This window comes from Elephantulus edwardii, unplaced genomic scaffold, assembly GCF_000299155.1.
Source record: "Elephantulus edwardii isolate Elephantulus edwardi_28Jun2011 unplaced genomic scaffold, EleEdw1.0 scaffold00015, whole genome shotgun sequence".
Lineage (NCBI taxonomy): Eukaryota > Metazoa > Chordata > Mammalia > Macroscelidea > Macroscelididae > Elephantulus > Elephantulus edwardii.
This window is the reverse complement of record NW_006399765.1, coordinates 17,947,232-17,969,913: the sequence shown is the minus strand read 5'-3', so window position 1 is coordinate 17,969,913 and position 22,682 is coordinate 17,947,232.

Genomic DNA, 22,682 nt, shown 5'->3' with positions numbered 1-22,682 from the left:
ACAGTGATCCTATAATGGATCCCACATAGATCTGTTGTACACAGGATCCTCTGTATATAGGATCCAGTCTACATAGATCTGTTGTAGACAGGAGCCTCTATATATAGGATCCAGTCTACAAAGGGTCTGTTGTACACAGGGTCTGTTGTACACAGGATCCATTGTGCAAAGGGTTGCTCTGAGTTGCAGTCAACTTCCCAGCCTTTAAATGAGAAGAAAAAGAACAGGCCCTACAAGGATCCAAGCCTGAAATTAGAGTGGCACTGTAGAAAGACTGAAAAAGGTTGTCCTGTCTTCTTACTCATGGAGCCAGCATTTTATTATAATACATTCCTTTCTAAATATTAAAAATTTCATTTGGAATCTATTTCTTTCTTCAAAGCTATTTTGGGGGGGGGGGAACCACGTGTGATGCTATGGTTAAGTGGTGCCGACAAGCCTGGTCACCTACCTGGTTTAATTTCTTCTTCCTGCTTCCATCTCTTCAGATTTTCTGTGGTTGGTTAATCAATGTACAACTTCTAAACAGCTAGAAGGAAAACAAAAAGCACAGTCAGATATACTCTCGGGTTGTAAATGGATGTAGACTCTTGGGGAGAAAAAACCAAATACGTATGCTAATTAACATATCAAATGTATATGTTCTTTGGAGCAGTCAGATTAAGTCAGCCAAGGCTTCAGGAATTTATATTATGGATGTGATCATGTAAGGATAGTCAATGGAACATACTGCACAGACGTGAAAAGAGAAGGAAATCTAAGTATCTGTTACTCGGAAAAGAAAAAATAATAATATACAGTAAGAAAGAGAGGTCTGGTGGCCTTGTGGCAAGAAACCGAAACCCGAAGGCATGTAGTTCAAGGTCACCAGCTGCTGTGCAGGAGGATGGGCAATCTCCTCCCCTGCTATTAAGTGCCTTTGAAAACCCGCTGGAGGGTCAGCTATGGGTCAGTTCCAATTCAGTGGTACACAACTACTACTACAACAACACATACAATGAGAAACTATACAGCATTTCAAACAGTGAGTAAGATATTATTATACTGGGAGCTCTGGTGGCCTAGTGGCAAAAAGCTGCACTGCAATCCCAGAGGTACGTGGTTTGAATCCACCAGATGCTGTGCTAGAGAAGGAGGGGCAATCTTCTTCTGTACCAGTCAGATCCGATTTGACAGTACACACACACAAAATAATAATAAAAATAAATAAAATTTTAAAAAAGATGTTATTGTACTGACATGGGAAGGTATATAGACTTTATTGTTAAAAAATTAGCTGAAAAAAGAAAATGAAAAATAAACTACAAAACTGGATATATCTTTTGCAATTCTTAAGGAAAAAATGAATGTGATTCCTTAGAAAAAGTATAGCATTTGCACACATACACATTTTTTTAAAAGTATATACAGAGAAAAAGTAGGGTAGGAGAAAAATGGGACTTTCATTTTTTTATAATTATCTATTTCCGTTCTGAGAAATTTTACAAAGGTATCTGTAGCTTTCATAATTATACCATGCTGTCTATTGAGAATTCCATAGATAAAAACCATTCTGATCTCTAAGAACGAGGGCAAAGACATTTTCAAAGACTAAGTGGGTCCACCATTCATGGGTCCCAAGAAATTCTTTAGAGAAACGGAATACTAAAAAAAAAATTATATGATATCTCAGACTCAACAATTAACAGAGAAATCAGTAAATACTAATAAACATAGATCTTCACCCAGGTGGACTGACACAGTGACTGCCACAATGGGTTCTGGTGTGTCAGGAAGTGTGAGGACGGTGCAGGAAAGGACAGGGTTCAGGTCTGTTGTTCAGAGGGTTGCTATGGGTTGTAACTTGATGGCACCTAACAAGACTGTCATTGTAAAAAGTCAAGAAATAGTTCACAGACAAAATTATGTTCACCCTTTGGCTCAGTGCTATTCTTTTTTTCATGTAACACTGGTGACATAGTTCTACTGTTTATAAACTTTGGAATTCCATGGCTGTTAAGTCTTTACAGAGGAAGACTGCTCATCCTTCTCCCAGGGAGCACCAGGCAGATTCAAACTGCTAACCTTTTGGTCAGCAGCACAGCACATAATGCCACTAGAGTGCTTTAAAATATCTATGTTGGGGAGAAAAACTCATGTAAAAACTCAGTTGTCTAGAGAGAAATGGCTGAATAAATTATGGGACCTCCAGACCTAGAGTTCTTAAGCTGTTTACAAGAGTGAGGTCTATTTCTATCCATGACGCATTATTTAGTGGAAAATGTAAACGGCAAAGTAATAGATACAATAATATCCCACTTTTGACAAAAACCAATAACCACACACCTCAACAAATACTGAATCCATTTATAAATATGAACTTGCACAGATGTATGGAAGGATATACAGTGAGCTGATGGCACTAAGACAATGCACTGAGAGGGGTCCCTGGTGGTATGAACCACGGAGCAGTGCTGCTCAGACGCAGGCCGTGCCTCTCCGGAGGACTGAACCATAACAGCTCCACTCTGGTAGTGTAGTGAAGCGGAGTTGTGCGGCCAATCCCTGCCAACATGTGGTTTGAATCCGCTAACTGCTCCGTGGGAGAAAACGGGCCATCTCCTCCTGTATGATTTACAGCCTCCGAAAACCCACTGGAGGGTCACCTATGAACTGGTGGTTGTGACTCAACAGAGAAAAATGGGCAATCTCCTCCCCCTATGATTCCCGGCCTCAGAGAGTGAGTGGGGGTCAACTTTAAGTCAGTTTCAATCAGACGGCAAAGAGTTCTTTTGAGGGATCAGAGAAGAATGGAAATGGGGGAACAAGAAGATTCTTTTTCCCTTTTACTGGGGAAGGTTTGTTAGTATGTTTGTTTGTTTGTTTGTCTTCCTTGTTGTGTACCATCGAATTAGACCCAACTAGCACAGGGAAAGATTATTCCTCCTCCAGCGAGCATCTGGTGGATTCAAACCGCATGCCTTCGGGGTTGCAGCACAGCTTCTTGCCACTAGGCCACCAGAGCTCAAGAAGAGAGTTTTCATTTTTTTCTTTATTTATCTTCAGTCTGTTTTAATTAATTACAAAAAGCACCTGTTTAATTAATTATAAAACGCACATGTTTAAGAATAAAGAAAAGCAAAGTTAAAAAAAAACAACAACCAAGCAACTGCAAAAACAAATCTATCAAAGCAGAGGAAGAACCGATATTACAAGTGACCCATTCATTAATCATTACACCAGAAAGCATGCTTCATTTCCTAAATTTTTATAACTTCCATCGTTAAAAGTAAACAATGTCTTTCCTTGGGGGGAAAACACACACACACACAAAAACAAACAAACAAAAAAAACCCCAAAAACCCAACAACCTAAAATATAAAGAATCTTACTCATTAGAATTCGGTAGAAAGCCTAAAGCTTTTGTCTGGGCCGGTCCAGCTGAGGTGGGGTGTGGGGGCCGGCTCTCCACTGCTGTACTGAGTGGCTCAGTGCCCTCATTCCCTCCTCCCCCGAACCCAGTTAAATACACTCCTGGGAGTGTCTCATCGGCTGGGAATAGAAACCTACAAACTGCAGCATTTCAGTTCACAGAGCTTTCTTGGTCTCCAAACAGATGGTGCTTCACCACATGGGTCCGGGGAGAAGTGAAATGGAGTGTTTTACCAACCATGTCGAAGGAAACAGTCTATTGCACTGGATGAAAGGAAGGAGAGGCAGCGCCGCTGAAGCCGTCATTCCAGGGCAGACCTGGGCTTTGCTTTCCAGAACTTCATTGCCATGATAATATTTCACTGAAATAATGAAATCTTGGGTTTCTACAGCACTTTGCACTGCACTTTATTTTATTAGATTTTCATAATGCCCCATGAAATCAGATGAGTCTCATTCCCATTTACAGATGAAATGAGACCCAGAGAATTTAAAGATCTTTTCCAGGTCACACAGCAAGTTGACCGCAGAACTGAAGTACAAACTCAAGTCCAACTCCAAGTCCAGTAATACCTGCCGCCGTCAAGGTCGCTGGCGTTCATGACTGAGACCAATTGTACAGGACAGAGCCGAACTGCCCATAGCGCTTCCTGGGCTGTAAATTCATGAGGTAAACTGTCTGCTTACTTTTCCTCTTATGGATCAGCTGCTGGCTTTGAACTTCTGACCCTTTTTGGGTTAGGAGTCAGATACTTTAATCACTGCCCCACCAGGGCAGTACGGAGCCCACATGTTAATCAGAGTAAGAGGCACTGCAAGCAGGCCAATCAAAGAAAACAGATTCTATTTCTACCCCATCCTTAGTCCCACTCACACCAGCTATTTCTCCCTTAACCACAAGTCTCTTCACTTCACTTCACTCCATTCTTGTGTCATTTAGCACAAACAACACCCACAAATGCCCACATCATCAACTGTGCTTAATCCAGTTAGCTCTCCCCTAGCCCTTTCACCCATTCTCTTCTTTGCTCCCTCTCAAACACACTGGCCTCAGTTTCTCCAATATTCCACACTGCATCCCATTCCCTACTTCTAACATAATCAATTTCTCATCTTCACTCATCTCAAGGCCTCTTCAAGGATGCCTGCCGGGACCACACACTCCTTATCCTCCATGACGACTTGTCTTTGGAACCTTCATAAGCAAAAAGGCCATGCCTGTTTACATACTGCCCAACTGGCATCTCTGCCCAGTACTTGGCAGATATAAGATACTTAATGAGTATCAGCTGAATAAATATTTATTGCAGTGACTTGAAGGCTGGATCAAACAGCACCTCTGCACTGCGTCAGGCTTTACGCAGCACGCTGGCCCTCTTGGGGAACATTATCACATGTGCTGGAGTTATCTCAGTTTTTCCTAGCAGGCCATGAGCAACTTCTAAGCCTTCTTTACCTTGCAGAACATCTAATTGTTGTTGTTGTTGTTATGTGCCATCGAATCGTTTGCGACTCATAGCGACCCTATGTACAATAGCTCTATGTGCTCTTCTATCGTGTGCCAACCTCGCCATCTCAAACGCACTTATTCCCACCACTCCAGTGACACAATCGATCTATCTCAGCAAAGGTCTTCCTCTCCTTCCCCGCCCCTCCACTCTGCCAAACATGATGTCCCTCTCCAAGGACCAGTCCCTCCTTGCAACCTGCCCAAAGTATGTCAGACGGAACTTCAGAATCCTTGACTCCAAGGAGCATTCAGGCTTCACCTTCTCCAGGACAAACCTGTTTGTTCTCCTAGCAGTCCATGGCATATTCAACACTCTTCTCCAGCACCACAGCTAAAAGGCATCAATTCTCTTTCTATCAACCCTATTCACTGTCCAACTCTCTGATGCATAGCATGTAATTGCAAAGACGATAGCCCAGATCAGGCGCACCTTAGTCTCCAGCCTGACGTTGTTGCTCTTCAGTACTCTTGGGAGGTCCCTCACAGCTGACTTTCCCCAGTGCAATTCATCTCTTGATTTCCTGGCTGCTGTTACCAAGAGTGTTAATTGTGGAGCCAAGCAAACTAAAACTGTTATCTCAACCTCTTCACCATCCATACTGTGCTGCCAATTGGCCTAGTGGTGAGAATCTTTGTTTTCTTGATGTTGAGCTTCAATCTATATAGGGGGCTGCAGTCCTTGGCCTCCTGCAGCAAGCACTTCAGGTCCTCCTCAGTTTCAGCAAGCAGGGTTGTGTCTGTCATCTGCATAATGCAGGTTGTTGATGACTCTTCCACCAATCCTGATGCCACATTCCTCTTCGTACAGCCCAGTGTCTCAGATGATCTGTTCTGCATATAGATTGATAAGGTATGGAGACAGAATACATCCCTGATGTACCCTCTTCTTGATTTTGAACCATGTGGTGTCTCGTTGCTCTGTTCTGACGACTGCCTCTTGGTCCAAGTATAGGTTTCGCATTAGCACAATCAAATGTTCTGGGATTCCCATTCTTCTCAGAGTCAGCCACAGCTTGTGATCCACACAGTCAAAAGCCTTTGCACAGTCAATGAAGCACAGATAGACATTCTTCTGGTATTTTTTGCTTTCTGCCAACCAAGATCCATCTAACATTAGCTATAATATCCCTAGTACCACAACCTCTTCTAAATCCAGCCTGTACATTTGGCAGTTCTCTGTCGACATATTATTCCAAACGTTTTTGGATCATTTTCAGCAGAATCTTGCTTGCATGAGATATTAATGATATTGTTTGATAAGTTCCGCAGTCTATTGGGTCACCTTTCTTTGGAATGGGAACAAATATCGATCTTTTCCAGTCAGTGGGCCAGCTGGCTATTCTCCAGATTTCATCTAACAGCAAACTCAAATTCTCTGTGGGTGCTGCCTCCCTGTGAGCCTCCACTGGGTTCCCAAGGCTGTAGAGCTGAATGGGAGCAGACTCCATCGTTCTCCCTTGGCCTAACGTAGACAGGGCGCTCAACCAGAGATGAACGCGTGCGCGCGAGGAGGAAAAGACGGCTTCCAACCAGTTCAGTCTGCTTTGGTCCTTGGTGCGAATTTGCATTCCCACTTCAGACACACTGCATCCAAATCGACAGTTGAACAAGATCCCCGGGTGAATCTTCAGGATACATACTCAACTCTCTCCTTGTCGCCAACTGCAGTCAATTCCTAGCAGCCCTGCCATCAGGTTTCCCAGGAGGTAAACTGCACAGGGGGTGCCTATTTTTTTTTCTCCTATGGAGGCTCTGATAAATTCAAACTTCTAGGGAGGAGAAGTCTATAGTTAGTAGTGCAGCCCCTTAGGCAACAGAGCACGAGAGCTCCAGGGAACACGGAAGAAAGGCACATTTTCATCAAGGCATCGAGCTTTCTAAATTCTGGTGTTATTGTTGTTGTTATGTGATGTTTAGTCACCTGCCGTGTCCTGAGCCAGTCTCACTGACTCTGACACACAGACCCCCATTGCCCCAGTTACTGTATCAATCCATCCCATCCAGAGTCTTCCTTTCCTCCTCTGCCCCTCCATCTTTCAAGCATGATGTTCTTCTCCAAGGGCCAATCCCTCCTGCCGCCTGCCCAAAGCATGTGAGATGGAGCTTCAAAATCCCAGCCTCCAAGGAGAAACTTGGTTTCACCCTCTCCAAGGCAGACCTATTTGTTTTTTTGGCGGTCCCTGGTATCTTCAAGGCTCTTCTCCAGCACCACGACTCAAAGGCTCAATTCTTCTGTCATCCTTCATCATTGTCCAGCTCTCTGACACATAGCAAGTAATTACAAAGACCATGGCCTGGATCAGGGGCAAGTTAGTCTCTAGACTGACATCGTTGCTTCTGGACATCGTATTCTGGAGAGGTCCCTGAAAGCCTTGTGGGGAGGTAGAAATAGAGACTATAGCCACTAACCGATCAGAGCAGAAAAACTGGAGCTAACCTGAATGCTCAGAGGCAATGAGAGCTTATGGGTCTGCGATGGGCGATAGATCATTGGTCGGCTGCCAACAGGAGCTTAAAGAGACAGGTACATTTCAGTGCCAACTTGAGAAATGCATCAGAGAGCTGGAAAAGTTTGACCTAGCCATGCCTCATTTAAAAATCAGAGAAGTGAAATCACTGGGTGGTGACTTATTTTAAGTATGTTCCTCTGTATTGTTTAGATTTCCTTCGATGGACATGTTCTACTTTTGTAATCAGAAACAAAACACAATAAATGCTATAAAAACAAACCAATACCAAATCTAATGTTGATGTTAAGACAACGAAGTCACCCATTCCTATGATCTCTTACTGTAACTTGGGATTCCAGACTCCAGGTTGGGGGCTGGGGCAGGGAGATGGGGGCTACAGGCTGTGATGAAACAAACGCTCCTTTCATTCCTCTGAAATCAGAGGGCAGGAAGGTGCCCAGGAACCAAAGCTCCAGCAGGGGGCAGTCCTCTATTTCTGCCTCATGCAAATATAGGCCGAGCTCTGAGACGGGAAACGTGGAGTCAAGAGCCCTGCTCAGAGTGGGCTGGGAGGACATCAGGGTCTCCACGAGATGCTGAGCCCCTGCCTGGCACTTTGTGGCATTTCTGCAGATTTCTTTCATAGTACTTTGTCACAGCCACAGGCTCTCTCTTTTTCACAGGCTCTCTCCACCAGACCTGGGCATGTGTCTGCAATTCTCTGTTCCTCTCAGGTCTTGGACTCCCAGATGTTTCCATAAGAATCACCGGGACATCTCGCTACACTGTAGATTCTGAATCTGTATTATCTGGGGTAGCTCTAAAGCCCTGCCTTCTCCAAACCCACAGCCACTGCTTCATGACTTTGACCCTTCCACACAAGGGCTGGTAGGTTAGAACTGCAGACCTTTCAGACAGCACCCCAATATGAAAAGCATTTCATCAAAAGGGTTCCTTAGGAGGCCCTCAGTGGGTGTTTATTAGATGTTCCAGATTGTACTTATAAAAGTTCTTATTAAGTACTAACACCTAATAGGCTGACTGAGGGCTGTGAGACAGAAGTAACACATTAACTGCCCAACATTTCATTTCCCTAGTGCCCTAAAAGTCCATCATTCAGGTTTGAGGAGCCAAGTGGAAGACCAGTAATTTCTTGGAAGGGTGAATTGGCTTTTTTTTAATGCGAGGAAATGCTGGCTTCCTCTGGTTAAGAGCTGATGCATTCTAATCTGCAATTCAGAATCACTTAGCAAAGCAGCTGACGGCACCTTCCAGAGACAACACTCTGAGGGAAAGTGGTGCTTAAAGTTTTCAGGAGGCATTTCATTTCAGGAAGATTTCCAGGAGGCGATGAGCTCAGTGAACCTCAGGTCATGTTTCCAAGAAATTTAGATTCCCCACCTCTATCTCCACTGAGGAATCACTTCGGCTCCTCGGAAAAAACTCTGCAGAGTTAACGGAATAATTTGGCTTTCTCTCACATGCATAGAGGAACACCCTGCTCCCAGCATCCTGGACCAGGGTCCCAGGTCCAAGACAACACCATTCTTGTCTGCTTTCAGCCTCTGCACAAGCTGGTGATCTGAAGGACAACAATTAAGTGTCTGGGTGAGGGGAACCAGCCTGAGGAGACCACATGGCAGCTCCAGGGTCCTTCGTGTTAAAATGGATGAATTAGCAATGGCCTTCATTACGCAAAAGCCATCCTGAAGCTTATCTGTGATTGAAGGAATGGAGGTCTGTTCGCATTCTTTTTTTTTTTTTACAGTAGCAGCTCTGTGAGCAAGATCTCTAAGCTAGGAGGTGGTGTAGAGTGCATACCTGCTACTCTTGACACTTGTCACTGAATCCCAGATTATTAAAATTGGCAGGACAGTGGACACCCACCAGTACAGGAGTTGCAAATGCCCACAGGGGCCAGGCACCAGGTGGAGACCAAGGCAAACAGTAAAACGGGCAAGTGGGAAGTACAGATGGTAATAAATCAGAGTACACACTGGCCTGAAAACAACAAATAATAACAAAACCTCTCTTCACTTTTACAACTACTATAATCCTCATTTTACAGATGAAAGACAAGCAAACAAAAACACACACTCTGGTGTCTGTCTCTAGTTTAATCCTCATTTTACAGATGGGGCATTGGATCCAAGGACATGAGCTGGAAAGCAGTGTGCTGTGGTGCAAAGCTCAAGGGCTTTGGGAGAGCTGGTTCTCATTAGGAACCGCCATCTATTAGTTGCGAGGTGATGGGCAAGCCACTTCCCCTTGTCTCTGCCTCACATCTCTGCTGTGGAAATGAAAAGGAGTCAACACATGCAAGACATCAATGGGTGACATATACCTCAGGAAGATACCAGCAGATAAGCACTCCAGACACAGCAGCACTGATTTCACAACACAAAACAAGAAACTCAAATCATTCTTAAGAGCCCCCCCCTCCCGCCCCAAGGCCTGGGCTGTGGCTTTTCAGACCTTCCACCGCTCTTCCGGCAGAGTCTACAAAGACCAGTATCTTCCCTCGAGAAAATCATCATCGCTCCACCACCTTCTGAAGAGGAATCTTTTTACAATTACTCAACGTCTCAAGATCCGGGAGATCTGGAGACCCTGTCTATGAGCAGGTCCATGGCAGCTGAGTTGCTGGAGAGGACTGTAGCTTTAAGATACCCCAAGGGGCTTTGAGAACATGCCTGTTAGTCATTACCTCATTCAAACAGATAGTTTTTAAATACCACAGCTTCCTGATTGTTACTGATGGCCTTACAGGAAAAAAAAATCCCTTCAATTTCCCAGATCTGGAACCTTGGAAATACAAAATCGCATAAATGATGACTTTTTTGTTTTTCTTTGTATTCTGGCTGGGAATATTCTTCCCCTATAGCAGTCAATGCTGTTTAGTTTAAATGGAACTGTTGCTTGCTGTGTGCCATCAAGTTGGATCGGACCCCAACGGGTTTTCAGAGGCAGTGATTACATGGGAGGAGATTGCCTATCCTTCTCCTGAGGAGCATCTGGTAGATTCAAACTGCTCGCCTTCAGGATTGCAGTGCAGATTCTTATCACTAGGCCACCAGAGCTCACTATACAGAACTAGAGGCAGACAAATAAAGGGGTCTTCATTTCTTCTTCTCTCTTGCCAAAGTGGGAGCTAGGTGAACAGTAAGTGAAAACTGCTTAGGATGTGGCTCCTCTGACCCATGGGCCAGGCCTTAGAGGGATGGATGAGTGGAGGGCCTAGTGGAGAGATGGTGAACTGAGGCTCTGTCAGTAATTCTGTTAACGCGGTTCAGAGGAACAGGATAATATGCAGAGATTTATTTAGCATAAATCAGTAATAATAATGACAGCCTGCTGTTACGGTTTTGTTTAGGAAAAAGTCAGAACACCTAAGTCCCTTGGTATTTTATTTGCTGATACCTGGTTTTAGGAGTTTAAACCCAGTCAGCCCCCAACCCCTTACTGATGCTGCCTGAGCTGAAGGTCCTCAGAATGCACACGGTTTGCAGTGGCCCTTTTGCCCAGCAGAAGGTCTGACACACGGGAACGGAGGAGTCACGTCCTAATCAGAACATGGTAGGTTCTGTTGTTAAACTGAAACCTTTCAAAGGTACTTGTGAGCAGGAGAGGCGGGTTGAAGCCCTCTGCAGGCAGCAGCCCATGCCTCCTGAGGACTCACAATTAAAATGCCAAGGGGTTTACGTGTCCTGTTTACTTTCTAGACATAAACAGCCTTTTTTTTTTAAGGAAGCAATAAAAAGATCACAAAGCCAAAACCACAGCTTTCCTAACGTCTCTTTCCAACTTGGAGCTCTGCACACAGCAACTGTGGCCCGGGGCTCTGCGTGGTAAGCAAACCACATGACTCATGGACACCTTAAATTTGAAACTCCAATCTTATGTCCGTGAGAGAAAGATTACATAGAATTTTCATTTTCAGAGACATTCATTTCTGGAATGGTTTTGGGTGGTTGGTTTTTTTGGAGGTGTTTTGGTCCCACCTATGTAATCAGAAAGGAGAAGGGGGGAAAAGCCTTTTACAAACACCAATTTCTAAAGGAGGATTTCTTTCTTCACCTAAACTGGGGGAAGGTGCTGCTTTCAAAGCTTTAAATATCTTGTCACAGTTCTCTGGGTAAAAGTAAAGCAGTGTTTGAGTGGAGCCCATCTGTGAGACTTGAGACTCCACTGTAGCCCTAGGCAGTTTCAGACAAAGCCGTAATTTTTAGAGCAAGCTTGCATATATCATAACACAAAAATAGGCCTGCTGGAACCAACAGGCTGGAATGCAAGCTCTCCAGAGCGCTCTGCCCCCAAGCTCTGCCTCTCCCCCGGGGGTGGGGGTGGACGGGACAGTGAGTTCTACTTACAGAACAGCAGAGTTTCTCCAGAGTACCAGTCTCCGGTCAGAAGAGAAAGCAGAATTTAAGACCCCAGGACTCAAACTGGCTCCCTCTCCAAGAGTAAAAGGCAGAGCAGGTCGGTACAGGCACGGTTCTCTCTTGCTCTCTCTCGTCTCTTGTCTCTTAAATGAAATGCACTTCGAGGTTTTAGTGGGTGTTTCCCACGTCTCCAGCCAAGTAAGTCCCCATTTGTTGTAACCCAATGCTCAGCCTGGTGATGTCAACAAGCACTCACTTGCTCAGTTTCCACCTCTCTGTCCACGGGAGAGATCCATTTCCTCTGTACAATGAGCTGGGGGCTGTAACTGCAACCCCGGCCGCTCACATTTGTCGAACATCCTTCCTTCAATTTTCAACACTGCAGCCTAGTGACAAAAGGTTTCCTATCCACTCACTTGGCCGGGGCTCCCTTTGTCTCTTAGTCACTGCCCACTGGAAGTCCCTGTGCCTCTGAGTCACTGCCCACCGCGGGCCATCCATTTAGCTATGGTGAAGTTCATTTCTTTGCTGAATGACGTGCTAATTAGAGCGGAGACCTTCACCCCTCCCCAGTATCTTTCTTCCTGCTCAAAGAGCCAACTGGTTTCATGTCTCCCTGAGTGTGTTCCACACAGCGTAATTTAGGCTTGTGGCCATGGAAAAGCCTCTGGCTCAGGAAGAACAGTGGTCTGTTGCCAGGAGACCTGGGTTCCAGTCTTGCTCTGTCCCTAACTAGACGACCAGTCAACTCACTCCTCACAGATGAAATGACACGTCTGGTGTCTTCGACTGTTTCATAACTAAGAATCAGTGACTACAGGATTTATCAGCAAATATAACGGGGCCTTTTACTACGAGGTGAATAACTGCATGTTGGAGAGAGGGAGCCACTCCAGGGTGGCCGAGACCAGCAGCCCAGATGCCAGGCTCAGCGGGGCTCTTCTCACTCCCAGAGGGTGGAATGGAACTGTTTCTCTGGGAGAAAACCCAAAAGAATTCACTGAACAAGTCCTGGGGGATACGAAAAGAAGCAGCCTAAACTACCAGCTTAAATAAGCAACGAGAAGGATGCATCCGTCCTCTGGGACCAGCATGGGGTTGCAGTTGCTGTGGGAGAGAATCTCATTCTCCTGCATTAGAGGAGGGCTGGACAGGGGAGGCGACCACGGCCTCTCTGATCTGGAGTGTGGTGGGAAAAGCAATGTGGCACGCCAGGGTGGTTTTTCTCTCTCCTTCACTGCCGTCAAGTTAAGATTCCTCCTGGATTTCCAAGGCTGGAAACTTCATTGGGAAGGTGGACGAGCTCTGGTGGCTTTGAACAGCCAAAGGAACAAGGCCTTTGGGTAGGAGTAAAAATTAGGGAGATGAGGATCTGAATATTAAGTGAGTTTTTTTTTTAATTTTTTTTCTTTTTATTATTATTTTGTGTATGTGTGTCTGTGTACCGTAAGATCAGATCTGACTGGTACAGGAGGAGATTGTCCCTCCTTTCCCGGCAGAGCATCTGGTGGATTCGAACCATGCGTCTCTGGGATTGCAGTGCAGATTCTTGCCACTAGGCCACCAGAGCTCCCCTGTGAGTTTACTTTTTTGAACTTCAGGGGTTTTGGGGTCTCTTCCCCACTGTAAAATGGGGTATTAGTAGCTCCATTTTAGAGCTATTAAGAATTAAATGAGATTACATATGTAAAAGAAAGAATTCAGAGTATTTGGCACATAAAAACTGCTAAATAGTATTAGTTATTGTTATATAATCCCATTTCATTCTCACAACTCTCTTAAGAGAATCAAGTACACTACTGGTAAGAAGTAGGGCTGCAATCCCCAAAGCATGAAGTTCAAATCCACCAGCTGCTCAGTGGGAGAAGGAGAGGCAATCTTCTCTCTTGTGATTTACTGCCTCTGAAAACCCACTGGAGGGTCAGCTATGAGTCAGTTTCAACTTGAAGGCGTACAACGGCAACCACAGGGCCCAATTACTAATCTCTTTTTCCTGGATAAGAAAATGAAACACAGAGAAGTGGCATGCCCAAGGTCACACAGCTCAATCTAGGAGAGCTAGAATGAGAAACCAAGTCTCTTTAAGACTCACCTAGCCCGGCACACATCCCACACACATCCCTGGGCCATTTCTCAAACTATATCCTCTACTGAACCTTATCCTTATTTCTACTGGTTTATTCCCATTTAGAAAGACAAGCTGAGCTTCTTAGTAAAAAACATAATAGAACCCAGAAGGTACTGCTGTGGTTGTTGTGTACCACAGAGTCGGAACCAACCCAGAGCTGACCCTCCGGAGGGTTTTCAGAGGCAGTTAATCACATTGGTCATCCTTGAGTGGAGCAGATGGTGGCCTCCAACAGCGTGCCTTCAGGATTGCAGCACAGTTTCTTGCCACTAGGCCACCAGAGCTCCCTCCAGAAAGTCTAGAGGGCAGTTTTCCTCACTTCATCCAGATTCTGGGACAATCTGTGCTCAAGACTGACAGGCTGTCAGTGCTATTACCCACAAGAACTGCATCCAGCCACACGGCCTGAGAAGGTGCTCACCTGCTTTGCTACCAAAATACTGTGTGTCCTGAAGCATGCCTGGGCTTCAGTTGTCCCCTCAGAGCACAAGGGAGAGCTAATCCTGTCATAAAGCTACTTGGCATGGGAAGCTGGACTTGGAGATATATTGGGAAAGGAGAAGCTATTTATAGGTGGGGGTTAGGCTGTGGTAACTTAGGACTTTAAAGGAGTTTTAATTAATAATTAGAAAACTCTGAAGCTAATCAGGAATGGCCCAGGCAAACAGGCTAAGTTAGGAGGAAATTTGCCAAAATGAAAGTTTTTCAACATGTGGGACTACAGCGGAATAAAAAGAACACCAGGCTGGTGACTGACGCAGAGTGGCAGTTAACAGCTGGGATGGATGGTTTCCTTCCTGCCCTAGTCCTTCTAGCTGGGGGCGACCTTGGCCAAGCTGTTTAGCTTCTCAGCTCCTTGTTTTCTGATGTAAAATGGGAATAACGATGTCATCTGTCCTACAAGGCTTCTGGGTGGACTGTTGGGCATACAGTACAGATTCAAAAAATACTCGGAAAAATGAGCTGCATTGTGCTGAGTGAGGATTCAGATTTTTAACCCTGACTCAGTTTCTCCATTCTCTGCCCTAAAGATGATGCTAGCGTGTAAGATCAAGAATGCCAATGTGTGAGGTGGGCCTCGCGCTTCTCCAGGACGCCCCATGAGTGCTGAGCCAGAGTCCACCACGAGCTGTCCCTGCAGCACCACTAAGTCTCGAGGGACTGAGGTCGGTACCACTGCTTGGCCGGGTCTTTATTCCAGAACCTTAATTGGGTATCAGGAAACAAAACCAGGCTCTTGACAAGTCAGGTTGTTGGCGTCACCTCAGTGCTTTGAGTCATGCTGCATTACCTGAACACAGGTAAATCATAAGGCGCCCATTAATAAAAGCAATGACAGCAATTTCTCAAGCAAGATGCACACTGCACGATGCCTTGCAGACGATGTAATTTTACATCCGTGGCAGGATCTATGAGGAGAGAGCTCTATGACATCCACCACCACGCGCATTTTGTCTTATTCCAGCTGATAATAACAGCCACTTCTCTGCAGATGGTGCCGAGTGCCAAGTTCTGTGCCAAGCACACTATCACGTGCTGCTGCTTAGAACTTCTTGGAACTCTCACAGCAACCTGATGTGGCAGATTTGTCACAGTCTATCCTACAGGTGGAAACGGAGGAGTGTGGAGAGGCTGGTCCAGCCACTCAGATTCTCCGTGGGTGGTACATGGCCTGCTCCCAACCCAGGGCTCGCTTGGCTCCAGCCTGGCTTCTTAATACTCGTTCCTCCTACCACTAAAGACTTACCTACAAGAAACAGGATTCTCGGGAGCCAGTTCTTGTGGTGTAGTCAGAAGGGACTTGCATTTATTTTTTTTTCCTCTGAGAAATATGTAATCTATCTTATTCTTCTTCTAGAATTTTAGCTTCTTAAGGAAAAGATTTACATCTGATTGACTAACATTCTGTACATATCATGACATACTTTCTAAAATGAGGAGAGCACTTCACCAAAGAAGACATTCAAACGGTCCACATGAAGAAATGCTATTAGAGAGATGTAAACCGGAACAGTGTTCACGACGACATTAAACAACAAATGTTGATGAGGTTGTGGACAAACCGGAACTCCTTTTTTTTTTCATTTTTATTTTATTATTTGTGTGTACCGTCAAATCAGATCTGACTGGTACAGGAGGAGATTGTCCCTCCTTCTCCAGCAGAGCATCTAGTGGATTCGAACTATGCACCTCTGGGATTGCAGTGCAGCTTCTTGCCACTAGGCCACCAGAGCTCCCCCAGACTGGAACTCTTATATGCTGCCACTGGGAACGTGAAATGGTACAACCACTATGGAGAGCAGTTGGGCACTTCCTCAGAAAACTGGGGATGCTGTTGTTGTTGTTATTGTTATATGCGGTCAAGCTGGAGCACACTCACAGCTGACCCGGTGGATTTTCTTTCAAAGGCTGTAAACAGCATGGGAGGAGACTTCTCCACATTTCCCCCATGGAGCAGGAGGGGAATTCAAACATCATCCCTTTCAGTTGGCAGTACAGCTCCTTACCACTAAGCCGCCACAGTTCAGTCTGGCACTTCCTTAGAAAACTGCAAAGTAGGAATACCATTTGATCCAGCAACCCCACCACTAGGGATCTGTCCCGGAGAATTAATAAGATCTGCAGCACAAACCGGGTGGCTCCTTGGAGGCAAGGATTCTGAGGCTCCGTCTGACATACTTTGGACATGTTGTAAGGAGGGACTGGTCCTTGGAGAGGGACATCGTGCTTGGGAGGGTGGAGGGACAGCGCAGGAGGGGAAGGCCCTCTGTGAGGTGGATTGATTCAGTGACTGGGGTAATCGGGATGGGTGTGTCAGAGGCAATGCGATTGGCACAGGATAGAGCAGGGTTTAGGCCTGTTGTACATAGGGTTGCTATGAGTCACAAGAGAATCGCCACCTTTGGGTTAACAGTGCGACTCCTGATGGACCAGGCCACCAGAGCTCCCCTACTGTGTGGTGTTGTAGGGCTCCGCTACTGTGGTGGTGGTAGTGGTGGTGGTGGCGTATGATGTCAAGTTGGAACAGCACAGCAGTGAGTTTCAGAGGCATAAACCGCACAGAAGAGATTGACTGTTTTTATCCCTCAGAGCAGCTGGTAGACTCAAACCGCACGTCTCTGGATTGGCAGTGTAACTCCTTACCCGCTAGGTCACCAAAGCTCTCTCATTGTAGTGTAAGATCACTATTACAAAAAGCTAAGGAAAGGTGTATACACAGATAGAATCATTCTTGGATGGTTACCAGAGATGGAAAGGGAAGTAAAAATGAAGAGATAAGAGGGAGCGCTGATGGCCTAGTGGTAAGAAGCTGTGCTGCAATCCCAAAAGCACAGAATGTGAATACACCAGGTGCTCCATGGGAGAAGGATGGAACCCACTCACAGCCAACCTTCCAGCAGGTTTGGAGGCTACAAGTCACACTGGGAGGAGACAGCCCATCTTTCCTCTTCAAAGCAGGTGGTGGGTTCTCCTCCCATGCAATTAACTGCCCCTGAAAACCCACTGGAGGGTCAGCTAATGGTCAGTTCTGATTCAATAGCACAACAAGCAACAAGCAAGACAAGTTGAGGGAATATACCAGAAGGGGAGTTGGTCAGGCATTATAACTAATTCATTATCGCTGTTAAAAATGTATGAATAATCAAAAGCAATCATAATTACAATGTCATAAAACAAAATGCATATGATCAGATGAACACCAGTATGGATTTGTAAATTTTCTCTTAAATAAAACATAACATTCACAGCAAAAGCAAATTAATGCAAATTTTTAAAAGACTTTTTTTTAAAGTAACAAAGCACAAGAGAGGAAGATCCTCAGGACAGTGGGCCGACCCAGTGGCTGGAGCAATGGGCTCTAGAACCGTGAGTGGAAGGACGGTGCAGGATGGGCTGACGTTTCTGTGACGCACACGGCACTAGGAGTCAGAACCAATTCACAGCTGACCTTCCAGGGACTTTTCAGAGGCAGTAAACTGCACAGGAGGAGACTGCCCGTCCTTCCGGCACAGAGCAGCTAGTGGATTTGAACTACGTGCGCTCGAGATTGCAGTGCAGCTTCTTACAACTAGACCATAAGAGCTTCAACAACAACAGTAACTGACAGCTATCTATTGAAAAGACTGTATGGTGAATCAATACATTCTTGCCCTCACTACCTACCTCGTGGCCCAAACAGCTGCTGTAAAATGTAAAATGCTGTAAAATCAGATCTTGTCTCTATCAAAAGGGGAGTGGGAGGGAGGTTTGGTTTTCAGGCCACTGTAGACTCAGTTCATTTACAAAGCTACACAGCTAGACATAATTTTTCCGAGACACAAGGCACCAAGAAGTACAATGAGGTTTACAAAGACTCGTAGATTTTTTTTTTCTTTCCAATTACAATAATAGTTTCTTACTGTAACAAGTAGGAAAAGATGGGAGAGCAAGGGGGGAAAGGAGGGGAATTGCCCATTACCCAGAAAGAACCACAGTTAACCGCTATTCTTTCACCCAGAGAAAGAACCACCGGGCACCCCACACTGTGCTTCCGATCAGACTTAAGTCCTGCTGGGGAAGAAGGCTTAGCTCCAGTCAAGATGACCAGGCAACGCTCTGGTTTCTCATTTCAAAGCATCTTCTCGGCTTTTTCTAAATGGTCTGATCTTGTGAGGGTCTACACCCTGACGACCATGGACTGTTGATGCGATGTGCCCAATGGGGGGCTGCAAGAGGAAAGGAATCCAACTCCAGTGAGAATGCACTCCCCCCTATGACCCCCCTTCACCTTCTTTACAACTGCTTCCCAGCAGCTGAAGCTAGTTTACTTGTCTTCATCTTAAACCATCTCAGAGTTGAAGGGGCAATCTGGCCTTCCCGTTTGTAAGGTCAGGGATGCCAGGCCCAGTGCAGGCGGAGGACTGACCAGGAAGAGGGCTGGTGCCCTAGCAGGGGGAAGGCCCTCTCTGGGCTGGCAGCTCTCTCCTTTGCCACTGAACTGGGAAATACAAGCATAAGCAGTCCCCAGTCAGATCTCAGATTAAATGTCACTTCCCTGGGGAGGCCTGCCTTGCCTCTCACTGCTGTGCTGGTCCCATGGCACCCTCTAACCCTCTTGTTACAGCCCTTAACACATGCTACTTTAAGTGCATGATCTGTGCATTTCTGGGTAGCCCATGAGTTCCATGGGGCTGACGGCACACAATCATCGTATCTCACATACTTAGGACAAAGAATTGGAAAAACAAGAAATACTTCTGAAATAAACAAACAAATACACAGATCTTGGGTAGTCCAGACGTGGGACAAAAGCAACAGCTGGCTTAAAAGCAAACAAATTAAAACCCAGTCCTCCAAACTATAAACTGAGCTCCCCTCTTCACCTCTCTGAGCTCCTTCCGAGGTTTCAGCTCTTTTAACGTGTCCTTTAGACACTCAATTCTCTGAACTGGTGTTGAGAGGAACCGACTCATAGCTGGTCTCACAATGAATCTGTGAGGCCGACAGACGCACGTTCCAAAGCCAGACGGTTAGTTTTCCATTTCCCATAGTGTGCACGTTAGTTTTTATGGTATTCTGTGCTTGCTTGTTGTAGAGTTTGCTCTCCTGGGTATTTGTGTGCCATTCTTCTCTGGTGGAGTGGACAGTGGTGTGCCTGTTGCTACTTATTTCACAGTCTCTGTGTGTGTGTGCATGCTTGTTTATAGTTTACTCTTATGGGTACAGTACTTGTCTGTCAGTTTGCTATACTGGAGTGACTTGGGTGTTGCTGTGGTCCTGGAAGCTATGCCACCAATGTTTCAAACACCAGCAGGGTCTGACACGGTGGACAGGTTTCAGTGGTGCTTCCAGACTGATGCAGACTAAGAAGCAGGATTGGCCATCTACTTCTGAAATAACAGGTCTTTGAAAACTCTCTGAATAACAGAGGGCACAATAAGGCTGCTAATATATAAAGGGAGCCCTGGTGGAGTAGTCCACAGTGGGTTGTACCATTAACCCAAAGGCTGCCCGTCTCTGGCAGTCAGATCCAGCAATGACTGGGCAGAAGATAGATGGGAAGTCTCCTATTACAACTTCAGAAACTCAATGGAGGGCGGCCAGGAGTCGGAATCAATCCAACAGCACTGAGTGTGTAAGTGAATTTAAAAGATACAGCCAGGCCTCTCTTTGCTTCTCTCCTGTAGAGTTGCTATGAGTTGGATTAAATTCCAGAACAATGGGTGAGTTCTTACCTAAGTAACACGTGTCAGTGTCTGTGTCTCTCTCATTCTTTGTCTCTCTATCTCTCTCTCGCCCTGAGTGAGAACAGACCCATAGTTACCGCTCACTGGGTTTCCGAGACTGCCCATCTTTCTGCCCATCTTTCTCCCTTAGACCTGGTGGTGGATTTGAACCTCCCCAGGGAGACTTGGCCATTGATTAAGTAGCATAGCTCCCTATGGACCAGGCCACTGAAAGCTCCCTATGAAAGAAGTAGGAATTTAATCGCTTCTTGGCCTTTTGGCTAAGATCAAGTGAAAGAAGTAGGAATTTAAAAAACAAGAATTCAATACGAAAGAGGGGAAAGGAATGAATGCCAAGGATGACAATGAAGGCAGCTCTGAGTCCTCAGCTGCAATGCAGGAGCAGGAAAGCAAAAGGCTCCAGAAAAAACAGAGCTGACACAGGGCCTCCCTGAGCTGTAATGAACGTCTTCAGGGACACAGGGAAGCACCCAGCAACAGGAGCAAGGACAACTGAACAGGCTACAGAACAGGCTATTAATACGTCCAAGGAAAACAGGCAGGCGGGATGGAAAAATAATTAGAATGCTACTTGGCTCGGGAGGAAACAATATTTACATTGTCACAACATTGTGAACACTGAATCCTGATTTGACAAAAAAATCGTGATACTGGGAGAAATGGGGAAGTAGATGCGTATAAGTGGGTCTGTAGCGTTTATGAGAAAAAGCTAAACCCTCACATGGCGTCATAAGAAATCAACGGGTACCATCTAAAATGAAGCCACACCATGTGTAGCTACAGGCCTCCTCGCCTCTGGAGCCAAGAGTGTAGTAAGTTAAAGACTTATGCAAAGGACTAATGGTCCATGCACACCTCGGTCTCCGAGACCCTGAGACCCACAGAACCAGCTGCCGTCACTAACTTCTTCAAACTCAAACCTCACGGCTGCTCGTTAGCAGCTGGCCCATAGCTCAGGCTCCAGGGGGTTTCGGAGGCTGTAACCACACAGGAGGCATCTGCCCATCTCCGAGGAGCTGCCGGCAGCCCCCAGCTGCTGGAGAGGCTTGGCCTTTTGGTCAGGAGTGCAATTCCCTGCCGACTACACCACTGGAGCGCCCTCCAGCCATTTCAAAAGGGGTCAAATTAGAGCATCCTGAATAAAAGAAGAGAAAAATGCAGAACAAAAATGCAATTTTTTTTAAAAAGAAGGCTCACAGCACTGAGAAAGCTGAGTAGAACCTCAGAGGCTGGCACTTCAGGCCTGGCACTGAAGGCCCCCTCCTGGTCCCAGTTGTCGTCTCCTCTGTAGGGAGTTGTGCTGCTAACTCTGGACATTCAAGTCCACCGCTGGCCCAAAGGAGAATGATAGGTAATTTCTCCCAGTGTGATTTACAGCTTTGGAAATTCAATGGAGCATCAGTTAAGAGTCGGTTCTGACTTGATGGCAATGAATTTCAGTGTTTGAGTTACTTGAACATCAAGAAGGTAGCTACTCTGAGGGAGCTCTGGTGGCCTAGTGGCAAGATGCTGCACTGCAATCCCAGACATATGCAGTTCAAATCCACCAAATGCTCTGCTGGAGAAGGAGGGGGCAATCTCCTCCTGTACCAGTCAGATCTGATTTGACGGTACACATAAAAATAATACAATAAAAAAATTTTTTTTTTTAAAAAGAAGGTAGCTACTCTTCACAACAACCAGACTTTCAAGATTGTAGGTGCAGCATCTGCACAGGGACAAACGAAAATGAGAAAGACAGGAAGAGATGGGGTGAAAGCTGCTGAGCTGTGGGGACTGCAACCAACAGCATGAGTAAAGAAAGTGTGAACTGTTGGTGGAAAATGGACTTGCTCTTTAACCTTCATCAAAATCACAAGAAAGAGCTGAAAAACAATGTACAAGTAGAATGAGTTTTGTCCTCGAGGGACACAAATGGTCTGAACTCAACTATTAAGCTCAAAGCTGACTATTCGAATCTGTTACTCCGAAGTCTTGAATTTACCACTTATCACCAAACAAATCAATCTTGAAAACAGGAGGTGGAGTGGAAAAGCAGAAATTTTGTTATTAATATATACTGGAAACGGGGCAGAGGAGAAGAGCTCTCCACATCTAACTCCTGTCTTGGAGACCACTGGGGTGGGTACAGTGAAGAGACAGGACTGCGGAGTAAGAGAAGCACGTTCACAGTATCTTCTCTTGTCAAAGCATCTAGACTAACTGGTCCAGTCTTGCTGAGGTTTAGGAGGTAGATGGTGTCATCCAGAAATCACAGATTAAGGGAAACAATTTTCGGTTATAGATTACAGGAATGGACAGGTAAATATCAACAAACCAGCTTTAGCTTGATAAGGAAATTATCATTAATTACTTTGTCAGACTAAGAGAAAGCTTTCATTTCTTTTAAATCATCATTTAAAATATTCAATCTTGGGGTGGGCAGGGAGGAAAATGTGCAACAATGAATGACTGGAAATCCAAGTTCTCTATAAACTTTCACTAAAATCAATTTAAAAAAGAGATTAAAAATATTCAGTCTTACATTACAGCACATAACAACACAACAGCATTAAAATAAGAAGTGGGACGCAG